The sequence below is a fragment of the Pseudorca crassidens genome, chromosome 18 (assembly GCF_039906515.1).
Source record: "Pseudorca crassidens isolate mPseCra1 chromosome 18, mPseCra1.hap1, whole genome shotgun sequence".
NCBI classification, from domain to species: domain Eukaryota; kingdom Metazoa; phylum Chordata; class Mammalia; order Artiodactyla; family Delphinidae; genus Pseudorca; species Pseudorca crassidens.
In genome coordinates this window covers 53104692-53128780 of record NC_090313.1, presented here as the reverse complement: position 1 = coordinate 53128780, position 24089 = coordinate 53104692, and positions in this window count along the sequence as shown.

Below are 24089 nucleotides of genomic sequence, written 5' to 3'. Positions count from 1 at the left end.
GTTAAATGGATACAAAAACAAGACCCATATATAGGCTTTCTACAGGACACTCACTTCAGACCTAGGGACACATATAGACTGAAAGAGAGGGGATGGAAAAAGATATTCCATGCAAATTGAAATCATGAGAAAGTTGGAGTAGCAATACTCATATCAGAAAAAACAGACTTTAAAATAAAGAATGTTTCAAGAGACAAGGAAGGACACTACAAAATGATCAAGGGATCAATCCAAGAAGAAGATATAGCAATTATAAACATATATGCACCCAACATAGGAGCACCTCCATACATAAGACAACTGCTAACACCCATAAAAGAGGAAATCGACAGTAATACAATAATAGAGGGGGACTTTAACATCTCACTTACACCAATGGACAATTCATCCAAACAGAAAATTAATAAGGAAACACAAGCTTTAAAAGACACAACTGACCACATAGATTTAATTGATATTTATAGGACATTCCATCCAAAAACAGCAGATTACACTTTCTTCTGAAGTGCACACACAACTTTCTCCAGGATAGATCACATCTTGGGTCACACAAATCAAGACTCAGTAAATTTAAGAAAACAGAAATCATATAAAGCATCTTTTCTGACCACAATGCTATGAGATTAGAAATCACTTACAGGGAAAAAACTGCAAAAAACACAAACACATAGAGGCAAAACAATACGTTACTAAATAACAAAGAGATCACTGAAGAAATCAAAGGGGAAATCAAAAAATATCTAAAGATACATGAAAATGAAAACACAATGATTCAAAACTTATGGGATACAGCAAAAGCAATTCTAAGAGGGAAGTTTATAGCAATAAAAGCCTACCTCAAGAAACAAGAAAACTCTCAAATAAACAATCTAACCTTACACCTAAAGGAACTAGAGAAAGAAGAACAAACAAAACCCAAAGATAGCAGAAGGAAAGAAATCATAAAGATCAGAGCAGAAATAAATGAAATAGAAACAAAGAAAACAATAGCAAAAATCAATACAACTAAAAGCTGGTTCTTTGAGAAGATAAACAAAATTGATAAACCATTGGCCAGACTCACCAAGAAAAAGAGAGGACTCAAATCAACAAAATTAGAAATAAAAAAGGAGAAGTTACAACACACACTGCAGAAATACAAAGCATCCTAAGAGATTACTACAAGCAACTCTATGCCAATAAAAGGGACAATGTGGAAGAAATGGACAAATTTTTAGAAACGTATAACCTTCCAAGACTGAACCAGGAAGAAATAGAAAATATGAACAGAGCAATCACAAGCAATGAAACTGAACCTGTGATTAAAAATCTTCCAACAAACAAAAGTCCAGGACCAGATGGCTTCACGGGTGAATTCTATCAAACATTTAGAGAAGAGCTAACACCCATCGTTCTCAAACTCTTCCAAAAATTTGCAGAGGAAGGGACACTCCCAAACTCGTTCTATGAGACCACCATCACCCTGATCCAAAACCAGACAAAGATACTACAAAAAAAGAAAATTACAGACCAGTATCACTCATGAATATAAATGCAAAAATCCTCAACAAAATATTAGCAAACAGAATCCAACAACACATTAAAAGGATCATAAACCATGAGCAAGTGTCGTTTACCCCAGGGATGCAAGGATTGTTCAATATAGGCAAATTAATCAATATGATACACCATATTAACAAATTGAAGAAGAAAAAACATATGATAATCTCAATAGACGCAGAAAAAGGTTTTGACAAAATTCAACACCCATTTATGATAAAAACTCTCCAGAAAGTGAGCATTGAGGGAGCCTACCTCAACATAACAAAGGCCATATATGACAAAACCACAGCAAACATCATTCTCAATGGTGAAAAAATTAAGCATTTCCGCTAAGATCAGGAACAAGACAAGTATGTCCACTCTCACCACTATTATTCAACCTTGTTTTGGAAGTCCTAGCCCCAGCCATCAGAGAAGAAAAAGAAATAAAAGGAATACAAATTGGAAAAGAAGAAGTAAAACTGTCACTGTTTGCAGATGACATGATACTATACGTAGAGAATCCTATAAATGCCACCAGAAAACTACTAGAGCTAATCAATGAATTTGGTAGTGCTGCAGGATACAAAGTTAATGCACAGAAATCTCTTGCATTCCTATACACTAATGATGAAAAATCTGAAAGAGAGATTAAGGAAACATTGCCATTTACCATTGCAACAAAAAGAATAAAATACCTAGGAATAAACCTACCTAGGGAGACAAAAGACCTGTACGCAGAAAACTATAAGACAATGATGAAAGAAATTAAAGATGATACAAACAGATGGAGAGATATACCATGTTCTTGGATTGGAAGAATCAATATTGTGAAAATGACTATACTATCCAAAGCAATCTACAGATTCAATGCAATCCCTATCAAATTACCAATGGCATTTTTTTTACAGAACTAGAACAAAAAGTCTTAAAATTTGTATGGAGACATAAAAGACTCTGACGAGCCAAAGCAGTCTTGAGGGAGAAAAACGGAGCTGGAGGAATCAGACTCCCTGACTTCAGACTATATTACAAAGCTACAGTAATGAAGACAATATGGTACTGGCACAAAAGCAGAACTATTGATCAATGGAACAGCATAGAAAGCCCAGACATAAACCCATGCACCTATGTTCAACTAATCTATGACAAAGGAGGCAAGGATATATAATGGAGAAAAGACTCCTCTTCAATAAGTGGTGCTGGGAAAACTGGACAGCTACATGTAAAAGAATGAAATTAGAACACTCCCTAACACCATATACAAAAATAAACTCAAAATGGATTAGAGATCTAAATGTAAGACTGGACACTATAAAACTCTTAGAGGAAAATGAAGGAAGAACACTCTTTGACATAAACCACAGCAAGATCTTTTTTGACCCACCTCCTACAGTAATGGAAATAAAAAGAAAAATAAACAAATGGGACCTAATGACACTTAAAAGCTTTTGCACAGCAAAGGAAACCCTAAACAAGGTGAAAAGACAACTCACAGAATGGGAGAAAATATTTACAAATGAATCAACGGACAAAGGATTAATCTCCAAAATATATAAACAGCTCATACAGCTCACTATTAAAAAACAAACAACCCAATCCCTTTATGGGTGGAAGACCTAAGTAGACATTTCTCAGAGAAGACATACAGATGGCCAAGAAGCACATGAAAAGCTGCTCAACATCACTACTTATTAGAGAAATGCAAATCAAACTACAATGAGGTATCACCTCACACCAGTTAGAATGGACATCATCAGAAAATATACAAACAACAAATGCTGGGGAGGATGTGAAGGAAAGGGAACCCTCTTGCATTGCTGGTGGGAATGTAAATTGATACAGCCACTATGGAGAACAGTATGGAGGTTCCATTAAAAAACTAAAAATAGAATACCTTATGACCCAGCTATCCCACTACTGGGCATACACCCAGAGGAAACCATAATTCAAAAAGACATATGCACCCCAATGTTCATTGCAGCACTATTTACAATAGCCAGGTCATGGAAGCAACCTAAATGCCCATCAACAGATGAATGGGTAAAGAAGATGTGGTACATATATACAGTGGAATATTTCTCCGCCATAAAAAAGAATGAAATTGGGTCATTTGTAGAGACATGGATGAATCGAGAAACTGTCATACAGAGTGAAGTAAGTCAGAAATAGAAAAACAAATGTCGTATATTAACACATATATGTGAAACCAAGAAACATGGTACAGATGAACCGGTTTGCAGGGCAGAAATTGAGATGGAGATGTAGGAACAGATGTATGGACACCAAGGGGGAAAATGACGGGTGGGGGGGAGGGTGGATAGTTGTGGTGTAATGAATTGGGAGATTGGAATTGATATATATATATATATTAATATGTATAATATCGGTAACTAATAACCTGTTGTATAAAAAAATAAATATAATAAAATTCAAACAAAAATGTCATGGTAAAATAGTTAACAATTGCATTAAATTACTCAAATCATGGAGAAGTTTTAAGGGAGCACGGATTTCAAAAGCCTCAAGTAAATTATTTTTATCTTATAATCTTCAAATTATAAAAACCATAAACCAAGGAAAAGAGGAAAATAAAGATAATTTCAGAAATTGTCAAAAACAATTTTCCCCACCCACTCTTTTTTAGGAAGATGTTAGAAGATGTGTTTGACCAAAACATGGAGGTAAACCAATAAATAGGAATCCCAGAGCATCCCCAAATAATGCACAAGAATGTAAAATTGTAATAATGTCAACAAATAATATAAAAATATAAATGGGTAATATCAGTGCATTGAAAATATTAACAAATAAGATAATGAAAACCAGCCTCTCTTCAAATAGTTTTTATAAAAAGTTGAAAGCAGTAAGTTCAAAGGACAGAATACATTTTTTAAAAAGTGGAACAAGAGAATGGAGAGTCACGGTAATATTATGTTCTTTTACAAGCTTTTCAACATGAGTTTCTGTTTTAAAATGCACAATTATTAATATAAAAATGAAAAAAATCAATTACAAAGAAAATTAATCTTGTCACTTTCCATTCTCTATTCAAAGAAGTCAGATGTGATTGAAGGATAGAACACTTTCTAAAGAATACCTAAAAATCCATGCCAGCAGTTGAAGTCCAAGTACACCATACCTTGAAAACACAGCATATTAACAAATAACAAAGGTTAAATTTGCCAGAATGGTGTTTTCTGTGAGGTATATAGTTGTTGATTGATAAAGCTTATAAACCTTCTTTTACTGAACTTATTCATAAAATGTTCTTTCAAGCAAATACTATACTTTTGATACAAGTATTCTCTTTAATTCTGAAAAGATTTAAGTCTGATTCAAAATTAAAACCACATTTTGCTTGGAATTTAAACATAGCAAAAAGAAACCTTGAAATTTCATCTGTTAATTGTGCATAAAAATATAATGCTTCATGCTAATTACAATGACTTAAGACAGACTTATAAAACTCATTTCTTTACAGTTCACCTGGGTTAAAATTCTTAGATATATATGTTGATCTAGAGCAAAGTACAATAGAGAGAATTTTAAAATGTAAACAACACTGTAAATCAGGGGCACCATTTACGTGTCTTGAATCAAGATAAATTTTGAGCAGCAACCCTCTTCAACTCCTGGAGGGGCATTTAACAATATTCTTAACAGGAAAGCAAACAATCCTTTCTGTCATAGAAAAGAGCTTTTCTATAACAGAACTATGCCACAGCCATTTCAGCATTATTTGTTTGAAACTGGAATGTAAAATGTCCAATATCTTGAGGCAAGTTCACTTAAATCAAAGGAATTTTAGACTTTGCTCAATGCATCAACTGTATCATTAAAGAATAGGTAGAACCTACGCTCTCCTGCTTCACATTTGCAGTTCAGGACTGTCTGCTCACAGGGTAAAATATTTTGATTATGGGAAGTGACTTCTCACATCTCAATATTACTGAATAAAATAAAGCTATTTTCCCCACATGTGCGACAGAGAAGAAGGATGATTCTGGATGGCAAATTGCTTTAATAAATGACAAGGAAAAATAGATTTCATAGACATCACTCTACCTAAGACAATTATTTTAGCTATTTTTTCTCCACCATAATTCTCCCACAAACTCAGCTGGAGAAATTTCCATTTAATTAACAATTATTACTAATCAGAAAACTTTGTATTTAGGCATTGTTTAATGTGGACTTTAGAGAATCTTAAGATGTTATTGAGTTTTTATTGTTATATCAGAAGAAACAGACAAATTAATGATATAATGAAATATGCCACAAACTATATACTTCACCCTCCCAGCTTTATTATTTAGAAAGAATGGCCATGGAGACATCAGTATGCCATGGTAAATAGTTTCTATTTTATCCTTACACCTTGTCAGGAGCTAATGGAATGGAAAGGACTAATGTTGGAGTTTATATTATGTCTCTCAAATGTCTATTTTCACTTTCTTTCCTTAATTAGTAGAGGACTGTATTTCTTTGCCTCCCTTCACACAGAGATACCTATGAAATTAGGTTCTGGACAATGGAATATGAGCAAACGTGACATATGCGAGTTCCAAGACACGGCCTTAAAATATAGGGAAATAATCTAGAAAAGAGTGGGTATATATATATAAGTATAACTGAATCACTTTGCTGTACAGCTAAAAGTAACACAACATTGTAAATCAACTGTACTCCAATAATTTTTTTTTTAATGTAGAACTGGAAAATAAAGAAACAAAAAAAGAGTTGCTTACCTCCACCCCTTTTCTGCCTTCGTGAGGAGTGGCATGTTACTCTGGTCACATGAGCCAGATATAATCATGTGTATGAGAGCTACACCTGAAAGGAAATCAGACCAAAATGGTAGAGAGAATCTGCATCCCTGGAAGGACTGGGGAGGAGCAGCCTAACTCTTTTTAGACCATTTACCAATCCCAAAACTATTATGTTGAGAAAGATATTAAGATCTATTTTTTTTTTTTGGCTGTGCTGGGTCTTCGTTTCTGTGCAAGGGCTTTCTCTAGTTGCGGCGAGCGGGGGGGGGCCACTCTTCATTGCGGTGCACGGGCCTTTCACTATTGCGGCCTCTCTTGTTGCGGAGCACAGGCTCCAGACGCGCAGGCTCAGTAGTTGTGGCTCACGGGCCTAGTTGCTCCATGGCATGTGGGATCTTCCCAGACCAGGTCTCGAACCCATGTCCCCTGCATTGGCAGGCAGATTCTCAACCATTGCGCCACCAGGGAAGCCCCTAAGATCTATTTTATTTAATCTACTGTATTTGGGGGTCTATTAGTTGCAGAAATTTAGTTTACAGTCTATACAATTAGAAAAAAATGATACTTGGAAATAAGGTATGTTTGTAACAAAAATTCTAAAGCATATGACATTGGCTTAATAATCACAAGCTGAACAGTGAGGATATTGACACAACAGGCTAGAAAGCTTTTCATCCTCTTCAGCTGTGGAAAACATTGTTAAAGTATCTGCCTTTGACAATTTGGAAGGCAGATCACATTTCTACATAATCTGGAACTCTATAAACGGTTATAAAATGTTAGAATATCCCTGTTTTTTGGTTTTTATCTTGTAGCTATTAGCAAAATATCATCAGAAATATGAACTTTAACTATAATTGCGCTGAAGCAGAAATGTCAAGGTGTATAGTTCTTCTATGGAAGATTCTTTCGGACCATGTCCTGCACTATAAAGTGACTGGGAGCTCAGTTATTTGAGGTTTTGCCATGGTGTCAATGACCAACTACTTCTTAACCCCAAACAGCAGGATATGTAATTGTGACTCCAAATTTGTCTCAGAGCTTCTATTTAAATGTCCTTCACTACCCAGTGGGAATTAGCTTAGTAGCATATATTAGATTCAGGTTGTTCCAGTTTCACAAAACATCTTATGTCAAACACCTTTAAGGTAATCGCACACAGCCTGAAAGAGAAGAGGATATTCTGAACACAGATATGTAAGGCTTAGGAAATATGTGTAGATGAACTCTTTGGTTATAAGTACTTGTAAATGGAACTAATTGAAATCATATATTTGGAAGCCAACAAGCTGAAATATTTTGCCAAATAAACCACTATCCTAGCCTGCAAAAGTATATGTCTCTTCAACTTCAAAAAAATATTGGGGACACCAAATGTCTACCAGCATGAAGCTGAGTAGGTCTTAGTAGGGCATACTCTCCAATGTCAACTACAGAGGTGGCCATGGAAAATAATAATGAACAAGCAACAGCAACTGAGGTAGCAGATGGTCTTCCTAGCTTCCAAAGAATGATTTTTCATAATTTTTGCCAAGAAGAATTTGATAAGTATCTTGGAATGATGAATGTTACATGTTCCATGTTCTTCCAGTTTTTTCAATGAAGAATTATTGTAATAACTCTGCTCAGACTCCACCATTGTAAATTGAGAATTAGGGGAGTAAAGAAATCCATGTGTTAAACTAGGAGCCACATTTGGACCTGATGGATGGACGATTCCTTACCCAGAGATCTTGGACAGACCTTGAGCTGGTTGGAGAACCTTGATAGAATGTTGAGATGTCTTCACAGTGTGTATTTGTGTGTGTGTGTGTGTGTGTGTGTGTGTGTGTGTGTGTGTACTGGGAATATGTTTCATGTATGAGAAGGAAGTTTCTTTGTGTTCATAGGGGTTGGCTGTGGAAAATTTTTCTTCTTGAAATAGAATGCTTGTCATCTAGAGATTGCAATCAAGCATGAATAAGTTCTGGTCAATGGCAGATAAAGAAAACTTATGTGTGCAAATTATAGGTCATGTCTTAAAAGGAAGCTGCTTACACTCCATTCTGGTTTTCTCCTTCCCTGATATCAGAAACACAGGAATGGTAGTGTGAAGAGACATTCTAATGAATGATGAACACCACAATAGAAACGTCCTAAATGGTCAGTTACCCTGTGAGTAGAAAAGCCTACCCATCATATTATTGGAGAGATAAATGAGTTTTTATCTTATCTGAATCACTGCATTTTCAGATGTCCTTTTAACCATAGCATTCTTTACTAACCCAGGAGAGAATAAATATGAGAATTAAAATTTAAGATGTTAAAAAAAAAAAAGCTACCTCTAACTATAGACTGGGTGACAGACTGGAAGGAGATAGAGATTCCAATTAAATGCCTAGAAATAGCCCTTGTGAGAAATGAGAGCTTAAAGATATAACACAATGACAATAGCAATGAAGATGAAGAGATGCTTTGGTAGATACTGGAGAAGTAAAAGTGACCAGACATGTTTAACTAATTAAAGATGGAAGTTGAGAAATGGAGTAAGTTTTAGATGACTCTAAAATTTTTCAGTAAATGGCTACTATATGCCTGGCACTTGGTTATTTGCTGTGTATAAAAAAATTTCTTTATTGAAGAAATGTATTATTTTATTTACCAGATAAGAACAAACACACACACATATATATGAAAAAAAAATAAGGCAGTATTTGTTTAACCAAAGAATGAAAGTCTATAAAGGCTGTGAGATTTCAGCAGAAAAACTCTTATAAGAGGAGACTTCATAAAGAATGTCCAACTTAAGTTAGTCCTAAAATGATGAATCAAATTAAGATAGAAAAGAAAGCAGATGGAAAAGATAAGCTAGCCATCTTACTAATGGATAATATTAGTTACTCAGAAAGCCCCAGTTTGAAAATTTGTATTTAATTTGTTACAGAGTTTGTCCATTTGTCAATCCTTGAGCTATTTTTTTTTTGAATAGTTTGGTAAAGTTGAGGAAAATGCTGTTATTCTGATACACACACACACATTCCATCTCTAAGTATTCTGATTCACATATTTTATTAACTTTGTGTGTTAAAAAAGTAAATTGCTTAATAGAAGTGACAGGTTTATGTTTATTTTAAGATTTGGCATTATACTTTCCATGGTGTGAATCATCACCAAAGATTCTAAAGATCATACTGTTGTTATGTTTCCTTTATTCTGATTTAATTAGGATCATGAAATAATCCTTGTAGTGTATTTTAGGCAATAATAATATATACCATTTATTGAATGCAGATCCTGTTCTAATAACTTCATGTATATTCACTCATTTAAGGAAGAAAAATGGAAGGAAGGAAGAAAAGAAGGAAGATCAGTAAAGGTGTATTTCATAAGATTATCTCATAGGACTAAGTTTCTTGGATGACTGTGTACTCTTCAGTGTTTGTAGACAAATGCACAATTGACATTGCTGAAATGTATAAGCTGAAAATTCTGCTAAAAGAGAAACATTGTGTTCAGTAATATTTGATTTAAAAATTTTATTGATATATAATTAACATACAATATTATATTAGTTTCAGGTATACAAAATAGTGATTTGATATTTTTATACATTATGAAATGATTACCAATAAGACCAGTTATCATCCTTACCATGAAAAGTTGTTAAAGTATCATTGACTATATTCCTAATGGGTACATTACATAACCATGACTTAAATATTTTACAACTGGAAGTTTGTACCTCTGAAACCCCTTCACCTATTTTGTCTCTCCCTCCCTCCTGACTGGCAACCATCAATTTGTTCTCTGTACCTATGAGTCTGTTTCTGTTTTGTTTTGCTTGTTTGTTTGTTTTGTTTTGTTAGATTCCACATATAAGTTAAATCATATGGTATTTGTCTTTCTCTATCTGATTTATTTCACTAAGAATAATATTCTCTACGTGAGCCACAACTAAGGAGTCTGCCGGATGAAACTAAGGAGCACTCGTGCCACAACTAAGAAGCCAGCAAGCCACAACTAAGGAGCCTGTGAGTCACAACAAAGGAGCACCCAGGCTGCAATTAAGGAGCAGGAAGCCGCAACTAAGGAGCCCGTGAGCTTCCCACAACTAAGACTTGGCATGACCAAATAAATAAATAAATAAGTAAATAAAATAAATATAAAAAAAATAAAGAATATTCTCTAAGTACATCCATGTTGTCCACATAGGCAAGATTTCACTCTTTTTTTATGGCTGAGTAATATTGCACTATACATATATAGTGCAATATATATATGACATCTTCTTTATCTGCATATCTACAGGAGGACACACAAGTCACTTCCATATCTTGTCTATTGAAAATAGTGAACATTGGGGTTCATATATTTTTTGAATTAATGTTTGTTTGTTTTTTTTTTCAGATAAATACCCTGAAGTTGAATTGCTGAATTGTAAAGTGATACTATTTTTAGTTTCTTGAGGAACTTCCATAGTGGCTGCACCAATTTACATTTCCACCAACAATGGACAACAGATCCCTTTTTTCCACATCCTTGCCAACACTTTGTTTCTTGTCTTTTTGACAATAGCCTTCTGACAAGTGTGAGGAGATATCTCAATGTGGTTTTGATTTGTATTTCCCTCATGATTAGTGAAGTTGAGCACCTTTTTATGTTTGCCATCTGTATGTCTTCTTGGGAAAAATGTCTATTCAGCACCTCTGCCCATTTTTTAATTGGGTTGTTTGTTTGTTTTTGATGTTGAGTTGTAAGAGTTCTTTATACATTTTTGATATGAACCTCTTATCATATATATCATTGACAAATATCTTCCCTCATTCAGTAGGTTGCTTTTTCATTTTGCTTGTGGTTTCCCTCACTGTACAAAGACTTTTTAGTTTGATGTAGTCCCATTTGTTTATTTTTGCTTTTCTTACCCTGGCCTGAGAAGACAGATCCTAAAATTTGTGTGGAACTACAGACCCTGAACAGCCAAAGTAATTTTGAGAAAGAAGAAAAAGCTGGAGGAATCATGCTCCTAGGCTTGAAAGTATTCTACAAAGCTATAGTAATCAAAACCGTATGATACTGGCACAAGAACAGACACATAGATCAATGGAACAGAAATAGCCCAGAAATAAAACACGCTCACATAGTCAATTAATCTGTGACAAAGGTGGCAAGCATATACAGTGGTGGGGGGAGAGAGTTTCTTCAATAAATAGTGTTGGGAAAACTGGACAACTACATGCAAAAGAATAAAACTGGATCACCTTCTTACACTGTATACAAAAATAAACTCAAAATGGATTAAAGACTTAAATGTAACACCTGAAAACATACAACTCCTGGAAGAAAACATAGACTGTAAACTCTTTGATACCAGTCCTAGCAATATATATATTATTTTTTGGATGTCTTTGTAATATTTTTAAATCATCTTTTCCATTGCTGCACTCTCTATCTTTCACCCACAATGTGCAGATGACCCAAAGTCTCTTAATAATTCCACTCTTAAACTCTACAACTCCATCTGTATTCTATCTTAATTTACCCTCTACTTCTCCTCTCTCTATTTTTCCTTCTATTATTCTCTCTCTTGCCAGTTACGTGCTGCCCATAAAACATAAAATCTTTCTATATGTCCACTTCTCTGACTCAACTATTTCCCCTTAGCATCACCTACCCATAATTTATATCCCAATGTGCCAGAATAAGGATTGGAAGGCAAATCAGACAATGTCAGCATATTCTTCAGAGGATTTGAGGGAAGGCAAAAAAAGACCAGCAAACTTTTATAAGTTAAATTTTGTATTATTCTTATCACAATTATAAGAGTACTATGCAGAAACTTCTGGAAGTAAAACTCTTTTTATACCTTGAGGATTCAGTGTCCAGGACATTCATAACATTAAAATAGTATGACTATAGAAAGTTGTTAATAAATCCCTGAAGGTATATTCAGTATTCTGGGAAACTGAGCACATACAATAGCAAGCAGTGTAATTCTATCTGCCAGTAATTGCACCAATTTGTTTGAAAGATAGAAATGTGCCTTTTACTATAAGAAAAACAAAATTGAACATCCATATCCAGTGCCTGTAGCCAATTGACTTTGTTCTGAGGAAGCTCGTTGCAAATTTGATATTGCCCAAAGTTATCAGCACTGTCCACTTTGCTTTTGTAAATGCTCAGTGATTTTTAAAGTTTCTTTTCAATTGAATGTCTCTTCATTTATTAATTTAAAAGACATTTATTGCACCCCAAGAATGTTCTAGACACTGTGCCTCTTTCTACGTATACAATATGGATAAAAAAATGACTCTGATCTCAATGTATTTATGGTCTTTGCATATGTAAATGAATAAGGATCACAATCTGCCACAGAAGGCTTGGTAGAAATATATGGGGTAGGAAGGAGGAAGAAAGAAGAAACACTGAGTTCAGTCCAAGAGGTGGAGAAAGACTACACAATTCTGGGCTTCCCTGGTGGCGCAGTGGTTGAGAGTCCACCTGCCGATGCAGGGAACACGGGTTAGTGCCCAGGTCCAGGAAAATCCCACATGCCACGGAGCGGCTAGGCCCGTGAGCCATGGCCGCTGAGCCTGTGCATCTGGAGCCTGTGCTCCACAATGGGATAGGCCACAACAGTGAGAGGCCCGCATACAACAAAAATAAATAAATAAAAATAAAGACTACACAATTCTAAATAATGGACGTTTAATAGATATTTGACAGGTGGAAAACACTGGAAGGCATTCTAAGCAGAGACACTATCATCCGAGGGCATGCATGTAAATCAGCATAGTATATGGGGAACTACAAATATTTAACTAGAAAATATTTTGTCAACTGAAAGAGGAAGATAGAGATTCTGTAGGAAAACTTTATTTTGGTTTAATTTTGGTTAAGGCATTTTATTACTACTGACACTTTAAATTCATCTTACTTTCCAAGTGCATGTATTAATATATTCTTATTGTGACATCAAAAAGAAGTTGTACTCATGTAAATTTCTTAGGGACTTCCATATTTTTGTCATTTTCTTCCTTTATTCTCTAAACAAATATACATTCCTTGTCTATTATGAAACAGTCATTATATGTAATATTCCATCTAGTATTGGACCAATAATATTCAGAAATATCAAGTTAGACATTATTTATAACTTCTGAGCTGCAAAAATATATGGCAAATATAGCAAATTATTGTCTTTACTACAGAAATAAGCCTAAAATTCAAGTTTTCAGAGAATTACCGATTTTAAGTTTTTTTTTTTTTCCTACAATACAGTAAAATCATTGCTAATGTATTTATTTCCCATTGAGCTAACAAAAAATAAGAATACCTTTTGGATCCTCAAATGTCAATACAGTAAATAGAAACCAATATTTCATTAAAATGTAGTTTCACCTTACATATGAACTTGTACATATTTGTGAAGTATTCCATGACATTTACACAGTCTTAACAAATCTATTTCAAAATTATAGTAGATTATGTACATATACTTTCAAGTTTAGATAGATAAGTAGATAAATAGATGCACATATAAATATAGATGTATAGATATCCAGCTGGTAGAAACTACTAATTATCTGTCAATATCACATTTCTTTTTCATACTTTAGTAATAAAATCTCCTGAGATTTAGATGGATACATGTCACCCAGTCAGAGATTATATTTTGCAGGCTTCTTCCAGCTGTATAAAATCACATGTCCAAGTTCAGGTCAGCACAAGATGAACAGTCAGTTCCTTTAAAAAGGTCACTGACTCTCCACTTTCACATTCTTCCTTTTCTTACAGGCTGAGATGTGGGAATGGAAGATGTCAGCCAGCTTTAACCAAGAACAAGAGAGCAGCACAAAAGGATAGGGTGGAAAAACACATAGAAGGGATGGAGACCTGAATGATATCTTGGAGAAGCTGAGTTGCTCCTCTCCCTAGAACAGCTCAGCATTGTTTTTTTTCAACTTGAAAGAAATATAATTTATAGAAATGAAATTCATCTTTTTACTTGTACAGTTTGATAAGCTTTGATAAATGCACAGTTGTGCAGTTACCTTCTGAATGAACATTTAGAACACTCCAGATTTCTGAAACACCCCAGAAAGTTCCATTCTGTTATTTTGCAGTCAATTCTTATCCTCATCCCCGACTCCTGGTAAAAATTGATCTGCTTTATCACCATAGTTTGCCTTTTACAGAATTTTATATGAATATAATTATATATTATGTAACACAATATTTTTGAGATTTATCCACATTGTTTTGTGATAGTTTGTCCCTTTTTTCTTGTTGAGTAGATTGCATTTTATGAGTATATCACTTAAAAAAAAATCCATTCCCAGTTGATGGACATATGGATTTTGTCCATTTAGGGGTTATTATGGCCAAATGCTCCATTTCTTTTTGATCGATAACTAGGATAAATGCCTCAGTCAAACTGTAAGTATATGTTTACTTGTTAACAAACCATCAACTAGTTTTCCAAAGTGGTTGCATTATTTTTCATTTCTTATAGTCACATATGAAGGCTTCAGTTTCTGCACATCTTTGCCAGTACTTGGTGTGTCAATATTTTCAGCTTTCGAGACTGGTTCAAGATGGTGGAGTAGAAGGACATGCACTTACTCCCTCTTGTGAGAGCACTGGAATCACAACTAAACTGATGAACAGTCATTGACAGGAAGACATTGGAACTCACCAAAAAGATACTCCATGTCCAAAGACAAAGGAGAGGCCACAGTGAGATAGTAGGAGGGGCACAATCATGAAAATATCAAATCCCATAACCACTGGGTGGGTGACTCACAAACTGGATAACAAGTATACCACAGAAGTCCACCCACTGGAGTGAAGTTTCTGAGTCCCCCGTCAGGCTTCCCAACCTGGGGGTCCAGCAATGGGAGGAGGAATTCCCAGGGAATCAAATTTTGAAAGCTAGCAGGATTTGATTGCAGGACTTTGACAGGACTGGCAGAAACAGAGACTCCACTCTTGGAGGAACACACAAAGTAGTGTGCACAACAGGACCAAGGGGGAAGGAGAAGTGACCCCATATAAGACCTACCTACCTGCTAGTGTTGGAGGGTCTCCAGCTGAGGCAGGGGTAGCTGTGGCTCACTGCAGGGACAAGGACACTGGCAGAAGAAGTTCTGGGAAGTACTCCTTGGTGTGATCCCTCCTAGAGTCTACCATTAGCCCCACCAAAGAGCCTGTAGCCTCCAGTGCTGTGTTGCTTCAGTCCAAACAACCAACAGTGAGGGAACTCAGCCTCAGCCATCAGCAGACAAGTGGATTAGAGTTTTACTGAGCTTTGCCCACCAGAGCAACACCCAGCTCTACCTACCACTAGTCCCTCACATCAGGAAGCTTGTGCAAGTCTCTTAGATAACCTCATGTACCAGAAGGCAGACAGCAGAAGCAAGAAGAACTATAGTCCCGCAGCCTGTGGAATGAAAACCACATTCACAGAAAGATAGATAAAATGAAAAGGCAGAGGACTATGTACCAGATGAAAGAACAAGATAAAACCCCAGAAAAAGAATTAAATGAAGTGGAGATAGGCAACCTTCCAGAAAAAGCAATTCAGAATAATGATAGTGAAGATGATCCAGGATCTTGGAAAAAGAACGGAGGCAAAGATCGAGAAGATGGAAGAAATGTTTAACAAAGATCTAGAAGAATGAAAGAAAAAACACCTAGAAGAATTAAAGAACAAAAAAACAGAGATGAACAATACAATAACTGAAATGAATAATACACTAGACGGAATCAATAGCAGAATAACTGAGGCAGAAGAACGGATAAGTGACCTGGAAGACAGAATGGTGGAATTCTCTGCTGCATAACAGAATAAAGAAAAAAGGTTGAAAAGAAGTGAAGACAGCCTAAGACACTTCTGGGGCAACATTAAACACACCAACATTCACATTACAGGGGTCCCAGAAGGTGAAGAGAGAGAGAAGGACCTGAGAAAATATTTGAAGAGATTATTGATGAAAACTTCCTTAACATGGGAAAGGAAACAGCCACCCAAGTCCAGGAAGCACAGAGGGTACCATACAGGATAAACCCAAGGAGAAACACGCTGAGACACATAGTAAGAAAATTGGAAAAAATTAAAGACAAAGAAAAATTATTGAATGCAGCAATGGAAAAGTGACAAATAACATACAAGGGATTGTCCATAAGGTTAAGAGCTGACTTCTCAGCAGAAGCCCTACAAGTCAGAAGGGAGTGGCATAACATATTTAAAGTGATGAGAGGGAAGAACGTACAACCAAGATTATCCTACCTAGCTAAGATCTCATTCTGATTTGATGGAGAAATCAAAAGCTTTACAGACAAGCAAAAGCTAAGAGAATTCAGCACCACCAGACCAGCTCTACAACAAATGCTAAAGGAACTTCTTTAAATGGGAAACATAAGAGAAGAAAAAGACCTACAAAAACAATCACAAAAAAATTAAGAAAATGGTAATAGGAACATACATATAAATAATTACCTTAAACATGAATGGATTAAATGTTCCAACCAAAGACACAGGCTTGTTGAATGGATACAAGAAAATAACCATATATATGCTGTATACAAGAGACCCACTTCAGACCTAGAGACATATACAGACTGAAAGTGAAGGGATGGAAAAAAAAATATCCCATGCAAATGGAAATCAAAAGAAAGCTGGAGTAGCAATATTCATATCAGATAAAATAAAGAATGTTACAAGAGACAAGGAAGGACACTACATAATGATCAAGAGATCAATCCAAGAAGAAGATATAGCAATTATAAATATATACACACCCAACATAGGAGAACATGAATACATAAGGCAAATGCTAACAGCTATAAAAGAGGAAACTGAAAATAACACAATAATCATGGGGGAAAATAACAACTCACTTACACAAATGGACAGATGATCCAGAGAGAAAATTAATAAGGAAACACAATCTTTAAATTACACAATAGACCAGATAGATTTTATTGATATTTATAGGAAATTCCATGTGAAAACAGTAGATTACACTTTCTTCTCAAGTGCACACAGAACATTCTCCAGCATAGTTCATTTCTTGGGTTACAAATCAAGCCTTGGTAAATTTAAGAAACTTTAAATCATGTCAAGCATCTTTTATGACCACAGTGCTATGAAGATTAGAAATCAACTGCAGGGAAAAATATCATAAAAACACAAACACATGGAGGCTAAACAATACATTACTAAATAGCCAAGAGATCACTGAAGAAATTAAAGAGGAAATCAAAAAATACCTAGAGACAAATGACAAGGAAAACACAATGATCCAAAACCTGTGGGATACAGCAAAAGCAGTTCTAAGAGGAAAGTTTATAGCAATACAACCCTCCTCAAGAAACAAGAAAAATCTCAAATAAACAATCTAACTTTACACCTAAAGGAACTAGAGAAAGAAGAACAAACAAAACCCAAAGATAGCAAAAGGAAAGAAATCATAAAGATCAGAGCAGAAATAAATGAAATAGAAATAAAGAAGAAAATAGTAAAGATCAATAAAACTAAAAGCTGGTTCTTTGAGAAGATAAACAAAATTGATAAACCTTTAGCCAGACTCACCAAGAAAAAGAGGGAGAGCACTCAAATCAATAAAATTAGAAATGAAAAAGGAGAAGTTATAACAGACAACACAGAAATACAAAGCATCATAAGAGACTACTACAATCAACTCTATGCCAATAAAATGGACAACCTGAAAGAAATGGACAAATTCTTAGAATGGTATAACCTTCCAAGACTGAACCAGGAAGAAATGGAAAATATAAACAGAGCAATCACAAGTAATGAAATTGAAACTGTGATTAAAAATCTTCCAACAGAACTGAGAGCAGGAAGATGGCGGAAGAGTAAGACGCGGAGATCACCTTCCTCCCCACAGATACACCAGAAATACATCTACACGTGGAACAACTCCTACAGAACACCTACTGAAGGCTGGCAGAAGACCTCAGACTTCCCAAAAGGCAAGAAACTCCCCACGTACCTGGGTAGGGCAAAAGAAAGAAAGAATAAACAGAGACAAAAGGATAGGGACGGCACCTGCACCAGTGGGAGGGAGCTGTGAAGGAGGAAAAGTTTCCACACACTAGGAAGCCCCTTCGCGGGCGGAGACTGCGGGAGGCGGAGGGGGGAGCTTCGAAGCCGCGGAGGAGTGCACAGCAACGGGTGCGGAGGGCAAAGTGGGGAGATTCCCGCACAGAGGATCGGTGCCGACCGGCACTCACCAGCCCGAGAGGCTTGTCTACTCACCCGCCGGGGCGGGCGGGGCTGCGAGCTGAGGCTCTGAGGCTCGGGTTTCGGTTTTGGACGGAGCGCAGGGAGAGGACTGGGGTTGGCGGCTTGAACATAGCCTGAAGGGGTTAGTGCACCACAGCTAGCCGGGAGGGAGTCCGGGGAGAGGTGTGCACCTGCCGAAGAGGCAAGAGACTTTTTCTTCCCTCTTTGTTTCCTGGTGCGTGAGGAGAGGGATTTAAGGACGCTGCTTAAAGGAACTCCAGAGACGGGCGCGAGCCGCGGCTGAGGGCGCGGACACCAGAGACGGGCGCGAGCCGCGGCTGAAAGCGCGGAATCCAGAGACGGGAGCGAGCCGCGGCTGAAAGCGTGGACCCCAGAGACGGGCGCGAGCCGCGGCTAAAAGCACGAACCCCAGAGACGGGCACGAGCCGCGGCTGAGGGCGCGGACACCAGAGACGGGCGCGAGCCGCGGCTGAGGGCGCGGACTCCAGAGACGGGCGCAAGCCGCGGCTGGAGGCGCGGACCCCAGAGGCGGGCGGGAGACGTTGGGGCTGCTGCTGCCGCCACCAGGGGGCCTGTGTGCGAGCGCAGGTCGCTCTCCACGCCGCTCTTCCGCGGAGCCTGTGCAGCCCGCCACTGCCGGGTTCCCGGGATCCGGGGACGACTTCCCCAGGAGAGCGCACGGCGGGCCTCGGGCTGGTGCAGGGTCACGCCAGACTTTGCCACTGCAGGCCCGCCCCGCATTCCGTGCCCCTCCCTCCCCGCCGGCCTCAGTACGCCAGAACCCCCGAATCAGCGGCTCCTTTAACCCCGTCCTGTGTGAGCAAAAAACAGACACCCTCCAGCGACCTACACGCAGAGGCAGGGCCAAATCCAAAGCTGAGCCCTGGGAGCTGTGGGAACAAAGAAAAGAAAGGGAAATCTCTCCCAGCAGCCTCAGAAGCAGCGGATTAAAGCTCCACAATCAACTTGATGTACCCTGCATCTGTGGAATACATGAATAGGCAGCCAATCATCCCAAATTAAGGAGGTGGACTTTGGGAGCAAGATCTATGATTTTTTTCCCTATTCCTCTTTTTGTGAATGTGTATATGTATGCTTCTGTGTGAGATCTTGTCTGTATAGTCTTGCTTCCACCATTTGTCCTAGGGTTCTAACCGTCCATGGTTTTTTCTTAAAATTTTTTTCTTAATAATCAATTTTAATTTTAAGAACGTTATTATACTTTACCTTCGTCCTTTCTTTCTTTCCTTCTTTCTTTCCTTCCTTCCTTCCCTCCTTTAGACAACGAATCATCCCAAATTGAGTAGGTGGTCTCTGACAGCAAGATTTATGATTTTTCCCCCTTTACCTCTTTTAGTGAGGGTGTATGTGTACGCTTCTGTGTAAGATTTTGTCTGTATAGCTTTGCTTCCAACTTTTGTCCTAAGGTTCTATCCGTCCCTTTTTTTTTTTCTAAATAAGAATTTTTTAATTCAATAACTTTATTATACTTTATTTTATTTTTACTGTATCTTCTTTCTTTCTGTTTTTCCTTCTTTCCCTCCTTCCTTCCTTCCTCCCTCCCTCCCTCCCTCCTTTCTTTCCTTCTTGCCTTCTTTCCTCCTTTGCTTCTTTCTTTCTTTCTTTCTTCCTTCCTTCCTTCCTTCCCTCCTTCCTTCCCTCCTTTCCTTCTTTCTTTCCTCATACTTCTACTAATTCCCTCTACTTTTTCTCCCTTTTATTCTGAGCCATGTGGATGAAAGGCTCTTGGTGCTCCAGCCAGGAGTCAGGGCTCTGCCTCTGAGGTAGGAGAGCCAACTTCAGGACACTGGTCCACAAGAGACCTCCCAGCTCCACATAATATCAAACGGCGAAAATCTCCCAGAGACCTCCATCTTAACACCATCACCCAGCTTCACTCAATGACCAGCAAGCCACAGTGCTGGACAACCTGTGCCAAACAACTAGCAAAACAGGAACACAACCCCACCCATTAGCAGAGAGGCTGCCTAAAATCATAATAAGGCCACAGACACCCCAAAACACACCACCAGACGTGAACCTGCCCACTAGAGAGACAAGATCCAGCCTCATCCACCACAACACAGGCACTAGTCCCCTCCACCAGGAAGCCTACACAACCCACTGAACCAACCTAAGCCACTGGAGACAGACATCAAAAACAACAGGAACTACGAACCTGCAGCCTGCAAAAAGGAGACCCCAAACACAGTAAGATAACCAAAATGAGAAAACAGAAAAACACACAGCAGATAAAGGAGCAAGATAAAAATGCACCAGACCTAACAAATGAGGAGGAAATAGGCAGTCTACCTGAAAAAGAATTCAGAATAATGATAGTAAGGTTGATCCGAAATCTTGGAGATAGAATGGACAATAGAATGGACAAAATGCAAGAATCAGTTAACAAGGACCTAGAAGAACTAAAGATGAAACAAGCAACGATGAACAACACAATAAATGAAATTAAAAATACTCTAGATGGGATCAATAGCAGAATAACTGAGGCAGAAGAATGGATAAGTGACCTGGAAGACAAAATAGTGGAAATAACTACTGCAGAGCAGAATAAAGAAAAAAGAATGAAAAGAACTGAGGACAGTCTCAGAGACCTCTGGGACAACATTAAACGCACCAACATTCGAATTATAGGGGTTCCAGAAGAAGAAGAGAAAAAGAAAGGGACTGAGAAAATATTTGAAGAGCTTATAGTTGAAAACTTCCCTAATATGGGAAAAGAAATAGTTAATCAAGTCCAGGAAGCACAGAGAGTCCCATACAGGATAAATACAAGGAGAAATACGCCAAGGCACATATTAATCAAACTGTCAAAAATTAAATACAAAGAAAGCATATTAAAAGCAGCAAGGGAAAAACAACAAATAACACATAAGGGAATCCCCATAAGGTTAACAGCTGATCTCTCAGCAGAAACCCTACAAGCCAGAAGGGAGTGGCAGGACATACTGAAAGTGATGAAGGAGAAAAACCTGCAGCCAGGATTACTCTACCCAGCAAGGATCTCATTCAGATTTGATGGAGAAATTAAAACCTTTACAGACAAGCAAAAGCTGAGAGAGTTCAGCACCACCAAACCAGCTTTACAACAAATGCTAAAGGATCTTCTCTAGGCAAGAAACACAAGAGAAGGAAAAGACCTATAATAACGAACCCAAAACAATTTAGAAAATGGGAATAGGAACATACATATCGATAATTACCTTAAATGTAAATGGACTAAATGCTCCCACCAAAAGACACAGATTAGCTGAATGGATACAAAAACAAGACCCTTATATATGCTGTCTACAAGAGACCCACTTCAGACCTAGAGACACATACAGACTGAAAGTAAGGGGATGGAAAAAGATATTCCATGCAAATGGAAACCAAAAGAAAGCTGGAGTAGCAATTCTCATATCAGACAAAATAGACTTTAAAATAAGGACTATTAAAAGAGACAAAGAAGGACACTACATAATGATCAAGGGATCGATCCAAGAAGAAGATATAACAATTGTTAACATTTATGCACCCAACATAGGAGCACCTCAATACATAAGGCAAATACTAACAGCCATAAAAGGGGAAATCGACACTAACACATTCATAGTAGGGGACTTAAACACCCCACTTTCACCCATGGACAGATCATCCAAAATGAAAATAAATAAGGAAACACAAGCTTTAAATGATACATTAAACAAGATGGACTTAATTGATATTTATAGGACACTCCATCCAAAAACAACAGAATACACATTCTTCTCAAGTGCTCATGGAACATTCTCCAGGATAGATCATATCTTGGGTCACAAATCAAGCCTTGGTAAATTTAAGAAAATTGAAATTGTATCAAGTATCTTTTCTGACCACAACGCCATGAGACTAGATATCAATTACAGGAAAATATCTGTAAAAAATACAAACACATGGAGGCTAAACAATACACTACTGAATAATGAAGTGATCACTGAAGAAATCAAAGAGGAAATCAAAAAATACCTAGAAACAAATGACAATGGAGACACAACGACCCAAAACCTGTGGGATGCAGCAAAAGCAGTTCTAAGGGGGAAGTTTATAGCAATACAAGCCCACCTTAAGAAGCAGGAAACATCTCGAACAAGCTAACCTTGCACCTCAAGCAATTAGAGAAAGAAGAACAAAAAAACCCCAAAGCTAGCAGAAGGAAAGAAATCATAAAAATCAGATCAGAAATAAATGAAAAAGAAATGAAGGAAACAATAGCAAAGATCAATAAAACTAAAAGCTGGTTCTTTGAGAAGATAAACAAAATTCATAAACCACTAGCCAGACTCATCAAGAAAAAAAGGGAGAAGACTCAAATCAATAGAATTAGAAATGAAAAAGGAGAGGTAACAACTGACACTGCAGAAATAAAAGAGATCATGAGAGATTACTACAAGCAACTCTATGCCAATAAAATGGACAATCTGGAAGAAATGGACAAATTCTTAGAAATGCACAACCTGCCAAGACTGAATCAGGAAGAAATAGAAAATATGAACAGACCAATCACAAGCACTGAAATTGAAACTGTGATTAAAAATCTTCCAACAAAGAAAAGCCCAGGACCAGATGGCTTCACAGGCGAATTCTATCAAACATTTAGAGAAGAGCTAACACCAATCCTTCTCAAACTCTTCCAAAATATAGCAGAGGGAGGAACACTCCCAAACTCCTTCTACGAGGCCACCATCACCTTGATACCAAAACCAGACAAGGATGTCACAAAGAAAGAAAACTACAGGCCAATATCACTGATGAACATAGATGCAAAAATCCTCAACAAAATATTAGCAAACAGAATCCAACAGCACATTAAAAGGATCATACACCATGATCAAGTGGGGTTTATTCCAGGAATGCAAGGATTCTTCAATATACGCAAATCTATCAATGTGATAAACCATATTAACAAATTGAAGGAGAAAAACCATATGATCATCTCAATAGATGCACAGAAAGCTTTCGACAAAATTCAACACCCATTTATGATAAAAACCCTGCAGAAAGTAGGCATAGAGGGAACTTTCCTCAACATAATAAAGGCCATATACGACAAGCCCACAGCAAACATCATCCTTAATGGTGAAAAACTGAAAGCATTTCCACTAAGATCAGGAACAAGACAAGGGTGCCCACTCTCACCACTCTTATTCAACATAGTTTTGGAAGTTTTAGCCACAGCAATCAGAGCAGAGAAGGAAATAAAAGGAATCCAAATCGGAAAAGAAGAAGTAAAGCTGTCACTGTTTGCAGATGACATGATCCTATACATAGAGAATCCTAAAGATGCTACCAGAAAACTACTAGAGCTAATCAATGAATTTGGTAAAGTGGCAGGATACAAAATTAATGCACAGAAATCTCTGGCATTCCTATATACTAATGATGAAAAATCTGAAAGAGAGATTAAGGAAACATTGCCATTTACCATTGCAACAAAAAGAATAAAATATCTAGGAATAAACCTACCTAAGGAGACAAAAGACCTGTATGCAGAAAATTATAAGACACTG